This window comes from Athene noctua, chromosome 19 (genome assembly GCF_965140245.1).
Source record: "Athene noctua chromosome 19, bAthNoc1.hap1.1, whole genome shotgun sequence".
Taxonomy (NCBI): domain Eukaryota; kingdom Metazoa; phylum Chordata; class Aves; order Strigiformes; family Strigidae; genus Athene; species Athene noctua.
The window spans coordinates 546,636-552,635 of NC_134055.1; positions in this window are offsets into that span (position 1 = coordinate 546,636).

Sequence of the window (6,000 nt, forward strand, 5' to 3'; positions counted from 1 at the left end):
CTTCCAGTCACATCTCCTGTCCTCTCTGTTCTGCCCACGTGTTTCTGTTGGTTTGTGACAGCCACCTTCCTTTGCCTCAGCAGAAGTACTTTGACCTACTGGGGTCGGCTGAGCTGGGGGTGCAGACGAGCTGCAACCCCCCGCCCAGTTTGTTCTGTGGCGTCTCCCCACCAGGCCCAGCAGCACCAGCAGCGCCCGTGGCTGCTCCGCGGTGTGTCTCTGGGCCCCGGCCAGGCCCCGTCTCCCCGCTCAGCCCACTGGTCCCACCATGGCCTGAGGAATGGAGCCAGGGAGCAGTGGCCAAATGTGGAGCGTCCTGGCCGTGAGTGCGTAAACACTAAGGTTTGTGAAGGTACAGGGGCTGGGAGAAACCAGTGTGTTTGCGGTCACACCAGGCGAAGCGGAGCGCTGCGCTTCCTGTTATTCGAGGGCCTTCAGATGTACCCTGAATGTCTGTTCCTTCCTGGTATTGTGTGGCTGGCTGTGAGATCCCTTTGTGCTGGGCTCGGGGGAGATGGACAGTCCTTGGCCAAATCAGCTTACTATCTTTGTCCTTCCTATTCGAGTGTTTTTCAGCCTCACAAAACACATTTAGTTTAAAGTGCTGGTATTTTTCTGAGTGGTGCCTTTTGATGTTCTCGACTGGTATTATCTTTTAAATGCAGCTGTTTGTTGAAGAGAAGAAAGGCCAATGTACCCGCAGTTTCCCCAGTACCTTGCATCACTTCTGCCTGAGGTGTGCGGTGGGTCCTGCACCACACCAGGCTCTGGAGATGTTGCCTCCCCACTCCCGTTCGGGCCCAGAGCAGGATTTCAAGGGGTGCGTTATTGGAGCTGCTCAGCCAGGCCGTGTGAAGGAGTCATGTGGACGATAAGGCCTTACACTGCAGTGTAATCACAAAGCCACACCAGCTAAAGTCTTTAATGAAATACATCTGCTTTTGTTTTCTGCTGGAAGGCTTGGTCTTTTGACAAGGGCAAGTAATTTCTTGTTCTTTGTTTTTAGTGGACTATAATAAACCTGAGTAGATAGAGGCACCGGAGCCATAAACATTTGAAGTCTCCAGTGTCTGCCCATTTCATAAAACAGCAGCACCAGCACCTCTCAGAAACCTTTGTAGCCTCCCTTTCAGATTCTGTAGAGAAAAGTGAGGTTGTTAGAGCATTAGATCAGGGGGTTTGGCCTGTGTTGGCTCAATCATTCATTATCGGGAACCAACAGCAACAATTAGTGAGCCCTGAACAACCTGCACAACAAAGATCACACTGATTCAGAGTTTAAATGAGTCAGGATTCCATACAGTGCTCTCTGCAAGCTGGCCTTGCAGTTAACATTCACCACCTTTCCCAGCTTTGAAAGGAGAAATAGTTGAGTCATGGCAATTAGTCTGCTGTCTTCGATGCCCGTGAATTAGGTTATTGTCTGGCAGCACTAGCGAGTTGGCCAATTAGGTTTTCTGTGGCAAAAGCTGCCCCCTCCCTCCAGTTTAAGTGCATCACAAACAACAAACATGGCAAACTGTCAGAGGTGAATCCAAAGAGTCCAGGATCACAAAGGAAGGACAGGGGCAACATCACAGGGAAATGCAGGAAGACGAATGAATGATAACGAAAGAGTGAACTGGAGGGGCTAAGTTCATTTCTCTTGTAACATTGGAACAAGTAGGTGTTCAGCAATGCTCAAAGTGAGTTTCAAGACCTAAAACACTGCACAGTTGCCTGGTGGCATGCAAAGAGAGTGAAACGTATTTATGTAAGGGAATAACAGCAGCCCCATTAGTGATGGCTAACAGAATGAAGTAGAGTACAGCAAAACTTTTATCTTCTCAGTCATGCACAGAACAATTTTCCTGTGTGCTCAGAGTATGTGCTAGTAGTCAGCATCAGTGACAGGATGCTGAATTGTGTGGGCAACTGGTTTATGTTCCCTGTCCTAATTTTTTATGTGATGAACAGAGCAGATGTAGATGGTCATTTCTGGCATCAGCATCCTCAGCCATCTCATACAACATTTCATCACTGTCCTTCTGCTAATGTTTTGGGCCGAGACGTTTGAGCCCAGAGCTCAGCTCCAGGCAGCTCGGGTGTTTGGGGATGCAGAATCCCAGGGAGCTGTTTGGGGCTGGGTGAGCCTCTGGAGTTTGGGGGACAGTTCTCTTGACCAAATGGGTGGAAATAAACCCCCTCAGCTCTTTGTTCGGCTTTCAGTACAAGCTTAGAGTTTTGCCAGCTCAACTCATAGCCTAAATTAAGCACATGTTGTGCCTAATTCTCATTGAGGCAGTAATGGAGGTAACAAAGCAGCTCGTGGATTAGAGAAGTGTAACAATATCCTTGTCTGGAGTTACTGGGATGAACACTGCAGAGCTCTGGATCCAGCCGGACTTGTGGGTCTTCAGCTGCTCACAGAACCACCCTGAAACGTTGGGTCCCGGGAGGATTTTTTTCACTCCTTCCATTGTTAGATCCCTGAGCCATACAAAATCCTGCAAAACACTTCAGCACGTCCAATGCATGTGAAAACTGTTGACTTTGAATTTTGTTTGCTGTTTCCCTTAGTTTAGTAATACACCTAAAATAACGCTTAGAGTTACACCCACATAAGCGGGGAGCTCTTCTGCTGGGTTACTGGGCTCATTTCAGACTTTTCTCTTCTCCCTGTTCCCCCATCGGACTCCGCCAAGCGAGACGCCGCAGTGGGTTTTCCATCCCCGTGACTTCAGGGCTCCGGGTTGTTACGGAGCAGGGCTGTCAGTGGGGGCACCCCCGGCCCCAGAGCCCCCGCTGTGCCCGCCCTGGCCCTGCCCGGCTGCGGGGGTCCGGCCGCCCCCCCCAGCTCCGAGGCGCTGCTGGCAGCGGAGCAGGGGCTCAGCTGTTGCCTGGTAACCACAGCCACATTTCAAAAATGTACCCTTTTACAGCCAGCTTCCCAAACTAATGGCTTTGAAAGGAACAGTTGTTCTTTCAGGATCATTTTCATTCTGTTCTTTCTTAAAAAAAAAAAAGGGGGGTGGGGGGGGAAGAGCCTTTCAGCTCCAGCTTTGCTTATCTTCTCTGCTCTCTTTCCTCACATCTGGTCCCACAAAGGGGAGCAGTGTCACATGGCCGGGAGCGAGGCCCTTTCATCCTCTCTCCTCAGGGCTTAGCCGTTACCATCGCTGAGTTTCGGTCTGAGCGGAAGGAACCTGCAAGTGCTTCCCGCATTTGTCTTACCTCTGCTCTTCGCCGAGCAATGTTTTCCTCTCTAGGAGTTACCTATTTCACCCTCCTGAGGGAGGATGAGTTCATGTGATGCCATGGAAGCGTTCAGCTCTGGTCGTGGTTCGCTGGGCGTTCCTCTTGGACACAGAATCTTGACGCGGCAGCCCCGGTTCCTCTGCAGCCTGGCGGGCGGCTCCTCACCCCGCGGCCGGGTTTCTGTAGGTCACCGCATCCCTGCCCGGGGAGCAGAGTTACCTGCAAACCTCCGCAGGCCTGCACGGCTGGTGGCTTTGATCTTCGTGCTCCTGCCCATGGAGCATCTGTCACGGGTGATGCGAGTGCCTCGATCTAGTGGGAAGCTGGTCGGCCACTGTATGTCACTGACATTGCAGTTGTTCCCAGAAACACAGTACAGAACTGTTAGTAATTAATTTTTATCCAAGCCTAAGTTTTTTTTATGGCATCAATATTGGGACATAGCCCACATAATTACTTTTACATGCTGGTAATAAATACCAGGAAGATGATCACTCTATCCTGATCCCTTGATTAGCAATTAGAAACTTCCCAAATTGTACACACAAGGACGCAAATTCTCCCACCTATTAAATTGCTGGGGATGGAGAAATGGCTCTACAAAATAATCAGAGTTCGATGGTGTAATGAAATATAAATCTTTATCATCAAAGCAATGAGGTCTGCTTGGTATTTTCACGCCAGGGCAGGTTTTTACAATAGTTCTGCAATCTGTCCTGTTCCCTGGCTGTCCGAGAGCCCTCTTCCTACCTCTGAAAACATCAGATGCTGTTGTTGCTGTTTTGAATGTCAGTCCAGCCTCTCGAAGAGGATGTTGCAGAGCGGCCGATGAGAAGGCCAAGCCACATTCATTACCAGCAAAAGAAAATATCAGTGAGGTGTCTCTCTCTGCCGCTAGCACGGTAACGTCCAGTTGTCTTGGCCACATTCAGAGAGAGAGCGTTGTAAGCATCCTGATGGCCTGCGGGTTGCTGCAGTGCTCTGTGGTGAAGGTGTTGGCCATGTTGTATGTGACACCAAGACAATTTTGTCTTGGTCTCTGTTGCTGCAGACTCTTAAACATCAGCCTGAGCCCAGGTGGGTTTGGGGTTGGGTCAGGTTCTTTGTGCGGAGCCAGCGCTGGGTGGCTGCTGGGCTGAGGAGGCTGGTGGAAGAGCCCAAGGCCATTCCTGGTGCACGGGACCAGGCACCTCACCAGGATGTACAAGGAGCAGCAGTTGTGGTGTCAGAGCTGCACGACCCCTCCCAGCAGTATCCAGCTCCCTGACTGAGTGCTCACCCGTTGTGTTCTAAACGGCCGTGCTGCCTCTTGGGGTCAGAGCTCAATTCCACCAGCCATGCTAAAGCCATTTACTGTGTCTGAGGAGCTCCATTCAATTTGTGCCAACTCCGTCTGTTAAAAAATTGAAACGACAGTGTCTTAACAACACTTGACGTGGACTGTCACTTTTTATTTCACCGGTGCTGTCCCATCACCTGGAAACACGCACAGCTGCAAAAGGAGAAATGGCTGGCAGGGTGGAGAACACACCTCTGAGCCATATCCCGTATTTGTGGTGTCAGAGCAAAAGCAACAGGCTGGGCACCAAGATTAGCCTGGTGCTGGAGCCAGGGGTGCCTGGCTGGGCGCGGCTGGCACCGGAGATGAGCCTGACCTCGGGTGTCTTGGTGCCTGCTGGCTCTGAGCACCGAGGCAGGTCTGGAAGGAAACCTGTCCCAGGTCGGGGCTGCCTGTGAGCTCTTCAAGTGCCTGGAGCTGTCTCGGCTCTTTGGGGACCGTTTCAGGGATGGGATGTGAGAGAGCACATCATCCCCCGGCTGTTCTGCAGGGCTGCGGCCTCCCTTCGGAAATGCCGGGCTCAGTGCTCTGGTATTTGGCTGAACCCTGGCGGAGCAGGTTTCTGTAGCTGTTAGTGGGCAGTGGTCTGTCTTCTCTTTATTGCCTTTCCTTCGCCCTGTTCCCCTCTGAGGAGATGCTCTACTAAAGCATTTGCTTGTGAAATCTGTCTGAAACTCTCAAAGCAGGTGAAGTAGGATGAGGGAGAAGAGATTTTTCTAGAATAATTTGTAGAAGAAGAAACATTTCCTCGATACTTTCCTTTTTTTGGGGGGGCTTTCACTGCGATGAACAAATCTATAAAAAGTCTCTATGCATCAAAAAAATGTCAGTACCTAAAACAAGAACGCTGTTCCGTAGCACAATTAAACCCAGGTATAATTCGAGCAACTTCAATACTCTTTCAGAAGGTAGTGCAGCATTACAGAGGTAAACACTACTAACATATTTATAAACATCTGTCAGGATTATTTCCTGAGGCACAGGAAAGTGACATCCAGCACAATCTCCTTACTGAATTTATCCTAAATTTCACAGCTCTGTACGTAAAAAAAATAAAATAAATGCTTACAGCAAATAGCACCTTGTGCTGTAACGCTTTGGTGAGAACTGGGCTGGAGGAAGCAGCGCTCGCTTGGCCCTCACCCTGCCAGGAGCTGTGATTAACACCTTGCAGACCAACTGCCAGCTGCATCTCTCTTCATCCACATCTGTTTTCTTGTGTCCCCTTCAGCTCCCATTGAGGTCCCCAAGGCCCTTCTGCCCCGGCCCTCCGTGGTTCTCCATCAGGCCTGGCTGGGCTGTGATTCCTGAGGCAGAGGGGGGCTTTACTTATGCCCCAAGCAGCACCACACCCCCCTGGAGGTTATTATTCTTGATACTAATCATAATCATTATTATAATTTAAGTGCCCTCATTTACTTTTA